Raw genomic sequence first — 11,108 nt, forward strand, 5'->3', positions numbered from 1 at the left:
GTTAAGTAGTGATAGCCATAGCTGTATCCACTTCAAGAACTCCTGCTACCTTGCCCTGTGGACATCTCTGGGTTGGATACTGATATTCATTAGCAACCATCAGTTCAATTAGATCATAAGCTTCCTCATAGCTCTTTTTACCATAATGCTCCGCCTGCTGTTGCATCGAGCATGGGTCTGGACTATGCTCCTAACCCATTGTAAAAACAATTGATGATCATCCAATCAGGAATTCCATGATGAGGACACTTCCTAAGCATCTCCTTGTAGTGCTCCCAAGCTTCATATAAAGATTCTCCCATTTGCTGCGTAAATTGAGTAATAGCGTTTCTGAATGCAGCTGTCTTCGTCATAGGAAAGAATTTAGTGAAAAACTTTTGAGCAAGATCTTCCCAAGTAGCAATCGAACCAGCTGGTAGAGAGTGTAACCAGCTCTTAGCCTTGTCCCTCAGAGAGAATGGGAACAGTCTCAGCTTCACAGCATCTTCAGAAACATCGTTGAACTTGAAGGTGTCGCATATCTCAATGAAATCCCTAATGTGCATATTGGGATCTTCCGTTGGAGAACCCCCAAACTGGATTGAATTCTGCACCCATTAAATTATGCCAGGCTTGATCTCAAAGGTATTAGCTATGATAGCTGACCGGACAATGCTAGATTGAATGTCAATGATCTTGGGTTGAGAAAAATCCATCAAGGCTCTCGTTCGTGCTGCTGGATCTCCCATTGTAATGAGTACCTGAAACACAAACAAATAAACCGTGAAAGTAAAAGAATCCGAGTCAGTGAACTTTAACGACCACCGATGACAAGCACATAAACTAAAAATTAACACCGAGTCCCCGGCAGCGGCGCCAAAAACTTGTTAGGGCGAAAACACGCGCTAATATTCACGCAAGTATACGCGTTCGCAAGTAGTATAAGATATAAATCAGATTCATTCCCACAGAGACTGGTTTAGGTTAAGTTCAATTTATGCACCTATGCAACAATGTATGGTTATCGCTCAATGCTAAGAAAAATAACAAATTGGGTTTTTATTAAACTAAGAGATTATACTAAATTACATTAACTAAGAGAGTTGAGGTTGAATTATTATATATGACAAACATGGGATCCCAACTTCATTACTACTTCATTCAATAACCTTTTCGTTCTTAACCTTAGCATGTGATGGTGATGACACTAATCAGATAACACGAAACTAGTAAACGCCAACTTTCGTTGCACGAGTACCATTCTACCAGACATCCACAAAAGAGATAGAAGCTGAATAGGCACCAATTATATTGTGACCCTATATGTCTATAGAATTTGACAACATAACGGTTTAAGCACAAGTTATCTATCTTGATTACATAGGGCAAGTAAAACGGTTAGAGTTACCAACGAATCATGCATACACATACATGAACCTATGCTAGCATGGCAAGTTCTAAACCTCTATATTCACTGTCGTTTCAATAGAGATTAACACGCTATCTTATATGTTAGCTACACACATAAGACGAATAAGCACAACCAATACTAGGATATCAATCAATCACCACACACCAAGATATCGAAACAAATTAATTATTGAAATACATAAGTAAATCCGCTAGAATCCCATGATAACGATTAGCCCATGTTTGAACTTATCGTCACCATGGGTTCCAATGAAAGCATGGCATAAACAAGGTCTTAATAACTGAATAATGATTAAAGTACGAATAAATGAGATCTAGGTTCAACAAGAACGAAAATGAGCATCCAAAGTTACAACTAATTCAAAGAATCACAAGTTGAAAATAAGATCTTCTTTTTCGGAGTTGTTCTGTGCTTCTAGGTCTTCTCCTTGGTATCCAAATCTTCCCGGATGATGAAAACCCTTTTTTTTAAGTATATATACGCTCAGCTCTCCTAAGCGGGCGCTCAGCTCTCTGGGCTGCCGCTCAGCTCTCCTGAGCGGGCGCTTAGACAGCTTCTGGAAAAAATTCTGATGAATCTTGTTTTGGCCATAACTTGAGTTCTACTCGTCAGAATTAGGCGATTCAACTGCCCACGCGAAGCTAACGAGATTCTCTAAAACTTGACAATGACCTTGGCTTCCAATTCTGATCACTTTTTATCATATTTCCTTTAAAAGCTTTTTGCTTCATATAACTGATACCTGAAATGTAATAACACAAAAACACATCAAAATACCAACAACTTGAGTCCAAAACACCAATTTAAGCTTGTAATAAAGTGTTCCAAGTGGATATAAAATCTACTTATCAAAAATATTCGTTTAAATTATGTTTTGGGGAAAAGTAACTTCTAAAATTGACTATCTCTAAATGGTGATCAAAATTGGAAAGGTTTTGGAAAGTGTGTTGTGACATAATTGTTTTAAAAGAGATAGGTATAAATGATTTTGGAAACTGGATAAAACGTATCAGATATTGGATGGTTACGTAAGAGGCCCGTAATGGCCCATCGGGTTTGCTTAAGTGGCTAAGATGGTTGCGCGCCATATTTGAACCCCTTAGTCCAGCGTGACAGAGACCTAGCTAGTCTCTGAGTTCCGGAATAGGTTTGTGGTGGGATAGACTGATCAACTCTCCCTAGGATTTGTCCAATATATATATATATGATTTTGGTTTTGGGGTTCCCGTAACGGAACATATGACTTTGTGGTTCTTGTAATGGAATAATGGATTTAGAAATGAAAATAACATGCTAAAATTGGACTCTGGTATTTATACACAGCACACAACTGAAGTTATTATTTTACAGAGCATGCTAGTTGTTGATATCCAATTTATACATGTTTTACTTATTTTGTATCAAGTTATGATTTATGTTCTTGTAACTGTTTTATCATAAACTGTTTTACTTGTTATTCATATAGTGGTACTGCTGAGAAATTGATTGCTCACCCTTGCAGAATATTTTGTAATGATATTGCAGATGCCTAGGAGACCCTTCCATCATAGTCAGGGCAAAGTTCCAGTTCTTTCCGTATCAGGCTCCTCGGAGTTAGTTGTGTCAGACCATATGTGGTCTGTTGAGTTGCTGTAGTAAGTTAGTTGGGTCATGATAATTTAGATTAAGTTGGTTTGTAATAGTTATGTAACCTAAGTCATACTTAAACTGGAAAAGTTCTTGGAGAAGGGGTTGTGTTTATATTGTATTAATAATGGATTTTAGTTGTATTATTTGTGGGTCATTGTTATTCGTGATGTCAACTACTGAACCCGGGGTTGAGGCCGTCACAGTTGGTATCAAAGCTACAGGTTGTCCCTGATTTAGGTTTGGAGTAGAGTCAAAAGAGTGTAGGAAGGTTTATATAAAGTTGTGAAGCAGCAACTCAATTAGAGGAGCGAGTCTAAGAGTCCAGTCGAGGGTTTCGAAGGCGTAACCCTGACATCTATTGAGATTTTGCTGGAATTGCCCTAGCTTTTAGTATGTTTCCCTCGTATATATATATATATATTATAGGCAATATTTGTTCGCTATAATTCAAATGCGAAAATACACGCAAGCGTACGCGATCACAAGTTGTATAAGATATAAGTCAAGCTCTTTCCCAGAGAGACTGGTTTAAGTTAAGTCCAGATTTTGCACCTATGCAACAATGTATGGTTATTGTTCAATGCTAAGACAAGTAACAATTTGAGTTTTGATTTAACTAAGAGATTATACTAAATAGCATTAACTAAGAGAATTATGATTATATTACTTATATGAGAATAAACATGGGATCCTAACTTCATTAAATACTTCATTCAAAGTTATGTTCTTTAACCCTAACATGTGATGGTGATGACAACTAATCAGATACACGAAACTAGTATACGCTAACTTTCGTTATACGTATACCCTACTATCAAACATCCACAATTAAGATAAAAGTTGAATATACACCAATTATGCTTAGTCCCTATATGTCTATAAATATTGAAAACATAATGGTTTAAGAACAAGTTATTCTAGTCGTGATTACAATGGGTGAATAAGATGGTTAAAATTATCCACGAATTATGCATGTCAATTCATACATAAACCTATACTAGCATGGCAAGTTCTAAACCTCTATATTCACTGTCGCTTCAATAGAGATTAACAAACAATCTTAGATGTTAGCTACGCATCAAAGACGAATAAGCACAACCAAACTAGGAAATCATAAATCACCACACATAAAGGATTATAAAACAATTAACTATTGAAATCCATAAATAAATCCGTTAGAACCCCATGACAATGATTAGTTCATAATCGAACGCATCATCAGCATGGGTTCCAATGTAAACATGATAATAAAAAATATAAGAGTACGTTCAAAGACAAATAAAAAATAAGCATCCAAAGTATCAACTATATTGAAGAATACAAAAGTCTTCTTCACCATAGCCGTCTTGTGCTTTCTAGGTCTTCGTATTGCTCTCCCTTGGCTCCTTGTTAAAAATGTCTTTTTATTGGTTTATATAATCCCCTAGTGGACCTAGACCCTCAAAATCATCAAATTCAAGTAGAAATAGGACTCTGGTGCAGAAAGGCCGTGCGGACATGCAGGAAGTGGCGCGGGCGCGCCGGTTTAATGATTTTTGGGGTGCGGGCGCGCCGGTTTCGATGCGCGCGCGCCAACCTTCTTTTGATTTTCTAACAATTCTGCTTTTGGCCGTATCTTGAGTTCTACTCGTCAGAATTAGGCGATTCAACTACCCACGCGAAGATAACAAGATTCTCTACAAGTTAAGAATGGCCTGCACTTAAAAATCTTATCTCTTATTAGCATAAAGTCCTTGTAAAGCCCTTTCCTTCTACGACTGATGCCCTACAATGTAAAAACACAAAAATATATCAAACATACCAGATACTTGAGTCCAAAACACCAATTTAAGCCAGAAATGAAGCATTCCAAGTAGATATAAAATGCAGTTATCACACCCCCAAAGTTAAATCGATACTTGTCCTCATGCATAAACAGATTCAACACGAAAAACAAAATAAATGCATGAATGCAACTACGTGAAAATGCAACGATCCTACAATGCAATGATCCCCTCAGAATAACCATAACCAAATGAATAAGCCAATGTCTCTAAGAATGCAATGACTTAAAATAAATCCCACAAACCAACTCACAACCAGAAACGTGCGTGTGAGGGATGCTTAACAGATATACTTTCGACACTAGATCAATAACCATAACTTATCTTTCATCAAAACAATAACAAACTTATAAATAGAATAGACGTTAAATGCATAATGACTCACAACACCTCCTTTCTACTAGAGTTATACAAGGATTCATGTTATTATTGAACACATAACAAAGATGCTTATTTGACCATGCAATGCATGAGGTCCCAAAAGACTTATGCAATAATACCCATGTAGCGAGCGTTAGGTTAGCGGATCCCTGACTATCAAAGCCTTAGGTCACTAAGCACAAAGTCCCCTAGAACTTAATTGCTTGAATATTAAAGAGCTCACCCTTGGTCAATTATGCATAACACATACTCTTTTCCTTTTTTTTTCTCTTTTTTTTTCTCTTTTTTTCTTTTCAATGATTTCTGAATGAGTGCGCTTCACTCCATCTCATTCAACCCTAGACTACTCATAAAAATATGAATTGGATACTAGCCATTTGACGCCTAGCCTTATTCACAACTAGCAATGAAATCCTGATTTTCTCTAGTTTAAAAATCAGTGCTCCTACGTCATTACGAGAATAAAAAAAATTCTAAATATGACCAAGTAATTAAATCTCAACAAATAAACAAGTATGATCAAGATCTAGATTAAAAGCAACATATAAGACTTGTGATTTTTTTATGGGCATGCAAATCAAATCATTAAGACTTAAAACATCCCTCTATTCGCCATCACTACACTCAAATTAACACCAACCAATAAATCAAAAATAGCTCAACATAAGGGATCATATTATATGCATGCAAATACAACTACATGGACTCACATAATAACATGAACAAAAATACAAACAAATATGACCTAAATGAACAATCATGCAAAAATATGAATGAATTAACAACTATACATGGAACATGAATCTATATGGAAACTACACACAACTACTCGTCCTTACATTATCACCCCCAAACTTAAAATTTTCAATGTTCCCATTGAAGGCAATAATAAGGATACAAGGCATACCTAATCGTCGGGAGGATCACCCTTCTCGGGTAGAGTATCAGGAGGCGGGTAAACAAAATCAGCTCCAAATACAGGCCAATCGACCTCGACACTAGTGGTCCGGAAAACAGTGTACAAAGCCTGTGTCAAATCTGTAGCAAAATGACGGTGAATGTCGTGCATGGCCTCCATACACCTGGTCAATCGCCTGTACTGCTCATCACCAACACTCGTCCTATCAACTTCCTGCTGCACATGAGAAGAACCCTCTGTAGGCACAGAAGGATCCATCTGGACACTCTCCATATCATCAAAAATATATCCCAACCCATTATCATGGGGTGCACCTAAGAATGCATAACTCAAGTGATCTGGTAGTGGGCTGAGCTCAAGTGTGGGAGCTTCTTTAATAGATGGTTGAAAATGCTTCTCAAAATCTTTCAGCTCTATTAATCCAAGAGACTCAAATGTCAGATCCATCCCCCTTTTCCATGGAGAAGCATTCAAACACTGCAGTTGCTCTGCCCCTTCTTCATCTTCACTATCAGATTCCCTTGTCAAGGCTCTCTCTAACGTATCTGACATTAGCACTTGCTCAAGTTCCGAAATCACTACAGAATCGACCATCTCTACTTTAAAGCATTCTTCTTCATCAGTTGGAATTTTGTTTCTTTGAACACATTAAAGGTGACTTCCTGATTTAGAATCCTCATTGTAAGATCTCCCTTCTGCACATTGATCAGAGTTTGGCCACTAGCTAAGAATGGTCTCCCCAAGATAATGGGAATCTTCTTATCTTTCTCAAAGTACAGAATTACAAAATCTGCAGGGAAGATGAGTTTGACCACCTTAACCAAGACATCCTCCAGTATTCCTCACAGATAAGCGATGGAACAATCAGCTAGTTGCAATGACATGTATGTTGGTCTCAGATCAGGTAGACCAAGCTTCTTGAAGATAGAAAAGGGCATCAGATTGGTGCTAGCTCCCAAATTCTACAAGCATTTGGCGAACTACAAGTTTCCAATAATGCAAGGAATAGTGAAACTTCCAGGATCTTTAAGCTTCGGAAGTAACTTCTGTTACAGTACAACACTGCACTCCTCCGTTAGAGCAATGGTTTCCAACTCCTCAATCTTCACCTTCCGCGAGAGAATACCTTTCATGAACTTCGCATAGCTCGGCATTTGTTCTAGAGCTTCTGCAAACGGTATGTTAATGTGCAACTTCTTGAAAACTTCCAAAAAATTGGCAAATTTCTTATCTAACTTATGCTTCTGAAGTCTTTTAGGATATGACGGAGGTGGATAGACTTGTTTATCCTCTATATTACCCTCATGAGGATTGTTTACAATATCTTTCTTCTTCGGTTCCACCTCGACATCCTTCTGCATAACTTTTTCAACTACAATCTCATTATCTGGAATTGGCAAGGGTGCAAACGCACCTGCATTCTGGACAGAATCTTCAGAATCTTCATCTTGTTGAATTTGGGGGCTCGTGACCTTTCCAGACCTCAATGTGATTACCTTCAGCTACTCACTGACTTCCCTCTTGCCTGGATTAGCTTCTATATCACTAGGAAGAGTTCCTAGTTGACGATTCAACAAAGCATTGGCAATTTGCCATATTTGATTCTCCAGAGTCTTGATAAAAACCGCTTGGCTTTTGCACATAAGCCTCAACTCCTCCAATTCGGATTTTTCATTAGTAGATTGACCCGCACTTTCATGCGGTTGCTGTTGAAGTTGAAGTTGTTGTCTTGTTGGATACTGTTGTTGAAAACCAGGAGGGTTGAATTGACTTGCTTCAAACTGCTGATAAGGCCGTTGTACCGTATTTTGGTTATTGCTCCAGCTGAAGTTAGGATGGTTGCGGTTGTTAGGATGATAAATGGCATGAACTGGTTGCTGCGACCTCTGAAAGTTGCTCATAAACTGAGATGATTACCTAGATATAGGACATTGCTCCATTTCGTGCGCACTTGCACAAAGCTCACAAACACTTGTGATCTGAATAACTCCATAAATAGCCAAAGAATCCACTTTCATCGTTAATGCCTTTAGTTGAGCAGCTATAGCCATAGCTATATCCACCTCCAGAATTCCAGCTCCCTTGCCTTGAGGTAATCTCTGAGTTGGTTCTAATATTCATTAGCATCCATCAATTCAATTAGCTCTTAAGCTTCATCATAACTCTTAGCCCATAAAGCTCCACCTGATGCTGCATCGAGCATTGGTCTGGACTGCACTCCCAAACCATTATAAAAGCAATTGATGATCATCCAGTCAGGCATTCCATGATGAGGAAACTTCTTAAGCATCTCCTTGTAGCGCTCCCAAGCTTCATATAAAGATTCTCCCGATTGTTGCGCAAATTGAGTAAGAGCATTCTTGATTGTAGTTGTCTTCGCCATATGGAAGAATTTAGTAAGAAACTTTTGAGTAAGATCCTCCCAAGTAGTGATAGAAACCTGGTGGTAGAGAATGCAACCATCACTTAGCTTTATCCCTCAGAGAGAATGGGAAAAGCCTCAACTTCACAGCATCTTCAAAAATATTGTTGAACTTGAACGTGTCGCAGATCTCGATGAAATCTTTAATGTGTATGTTGGGATCTTCCGTTGGAGAACCCCCAAACGGGACTGAATTCTGCACCATCTGAATCGTGCTAGACTTGATTTCAAAGGTATTAGCCGCAATGGCTGGTCTGACAATGCTAGACTGAATGTCATTGATCTTCAGTCGAGAATAATCCATCAAAGCTTTTGGATTTGCTTCTGGTTCTCCCATTGTAAAGATTTCTTCTTCTTCAACTTTCTCAACTTCTTCAAAAACTTCTTCAACTACTTCAACTTCTTCCAGTGTTTCCTTACGAGATTGAGAACGTGTTCGCACACGCGCTCTCTAGAGTACCTGAAACATAAACAAAGCAAACAAGTAAGTAAAATATCCGAGTCAGTGAACTTTAACGACCACTGATGTCAAGCACATAAACTAAATTTAACACCGATATTCCCCGGAAGCGGCGCCAAAAACTTGTTCGCTATAATTTAAACACGGAGCTACACGCAAGCGTACGCGATCACAAGTAGTATAAGATATAAGTCAAGTTCGTTCCCACATAGACTGGTTTAAGTTAAGTTCAGATTATGCACCTATGCAACAATATAAGATTATCATTCAATGCTAAGACAAGTAACAATTTGAGTTTTGATTTAACTAAGAGATTATACTAAATAGCATTAACTAAGAGAATTAAGATTGAATTACTTATATGAGAATAAACATAAGATTCTAACTTCATTGAATACTTCATTCAAAAATATGTTCTTTAACCCTAGCATGTTATGGTGATGACAACTAATTAGATAACATGAAACTAGTATATTCTAAATTTCGTTATACGTATACCCTACTATCAAACATCCACAATTAAGATAGAAGTTGAATATACACCAATTATGCTTAGTCCCTATATGTCTATAAAGATTAAAAATATAATGGTTTAAGAACAAGTTATCTATCATGATTACATAGGATGAATAAGATGGTTAAAATTACCCATAAATAATGCATGCCAATTCATACATAAACCTATGCTAGCATGGCAAGTTCTAAACCTCTATATTCACTGTCACTTCAATAGAGATTGTTACGACCGGCATTTTATGTAATATTATTTATGGATTGGGTATAATATTAAAGTCAAATGAAAATATATTCAATGATTGTACGCTAGTGTGAGTGAAAATTTATGCATTATAAATTTGCTTTGTGTAGTATATGATTTTTCAAAGCAAGAGTTTATTTAATTTCTTTATTTTTGATTTATAAGGAATATTCTAAGCTTTGGAAATTTTTTCTTTTAAAAGGTATTTTGTTCACAAATTTTGAAAATGATTTTATAAAGTCTCTAAAAATCCAAGTTATTTTATGGTATAAATTTTATAATTTTTGAACTTGTATTTTATTTTATAAAAATAAATCATTATAAATTTTAGTTGTCATATTTATCAAATTACATAAGAGACCATGCATGCAAATCACCCATCTATTCTCTCAAAGGGCAAACAAGACTTTTTCAACCCCACTAACTCATTTGATTATTACCAAATTACTACCTTAACCTTGCATGCAAAATGGCCTAACTTTAACCAAGGGACATTTTTGTAAGTTCTCACTTCCACTCATTATTTGTAAACCAAATAGCATAAAACAAAGAAATCTAAGTGGGAGAAGTCATTCCACTCATTCCACACTCCAACACACCATAAATTTCTCTCCTTTTCCCCCCTCCCACCTTGCTCTCGGCCGAAGGCCAAAATCCCCCACCCCCTTCCATTTTTTCAATTCATTCTTCATCTTCCCAAGTGTAAATCTTCTACCTACATTCATCTTATATACTTTCCAAGTGTTTGTGACTTGGAAGTTGAAGTTCCATGGATGCATGTGTAGTTCTTATGTGATCTCCAAAGAGAAACTCTTGATTCTTGTGAATTCAAGAGCTCTCTATGAGATATATTATGTATATGTGCTAACTAAGTGTTTTATGGAGATATCATGCTTTAAAATCCTTTGCATGCTACTGAAATTTCATTATATATTTATGTTTAGCCATGCATTCTAGTTTTAAGACATTAAAATGATGATCAACCATGTTTTGCATGCTACTCTTTTCGAAATCATGTAGTTATGTTTAAAAATCTATAAATTCGAAATATGTGTGCTTAAAATAGATTGTTTCCATGATAAATTTCTTATTAATACTTAAAAGAAGTTATATTTCATGATTATTAAGGATGAGTATTAGGTGCAAGTCGATTTTGCAAGCATTTAAAACTTTATGCCTAGCCGAAATCTTGTTATGTGCTTTCCATGAGTTGCATGTTATATATTTGGTTGCATGTTGTTGTTTTTGGGCATGGATGATCTCACCCAAGTTTATTTTGAGAATAAGGGAGTTATTTCAGTAGATC

At 36.8% G+C, this 11,108-nt stretch overlaps 2 non-coding genes across 2 annotated transcripts; both read left to right on the top strand.

Annotated features, from left to right (window-relative positions):
* The first annotated feature begins 231 nt into the window (after nucleotides 1-231).
* LOC141682021 (small nucleolar RNA R71) lies at nucleotides 232-338 on the top strand. The gene has a single exon (XR_012559426.1). It is a non-coding gene; the product is annotated as a small nucleolar RNA R71 (small nucleolar RNA).
* An 8,086-nt stretch (nucleotides 339-8,424) lies between these two features.
* Nucleotides 8,425-8,531, top strand: LOC141682260 (small nucleolar RNA R71). Its single transcript, XR_012559661.1, has one exon. It is a non-coding gene; the product is annotated as a small nucleolar RNA R71 (small nucleolar RNA).
* The last annotated feature ends 2,577 nt before the right edge of the window (nucleotides 8,532-11,108 follow it).

Source organism: Apium graveolens, chromosome 8, assembly GCF_009905375.1.
Source record: "Apium graveolens cultivar Ventura chromosome 8, ASM990537v1, whole genome shotgun sequence".
In the NCBI taxonomy this organism is placed as follows: domain Eukaryota; kingdom Viridiplantae; phylum Streptophyta; class Magnoliopsida; order Apiales; family Apiaceae; genus Apium; species Apium graveolens.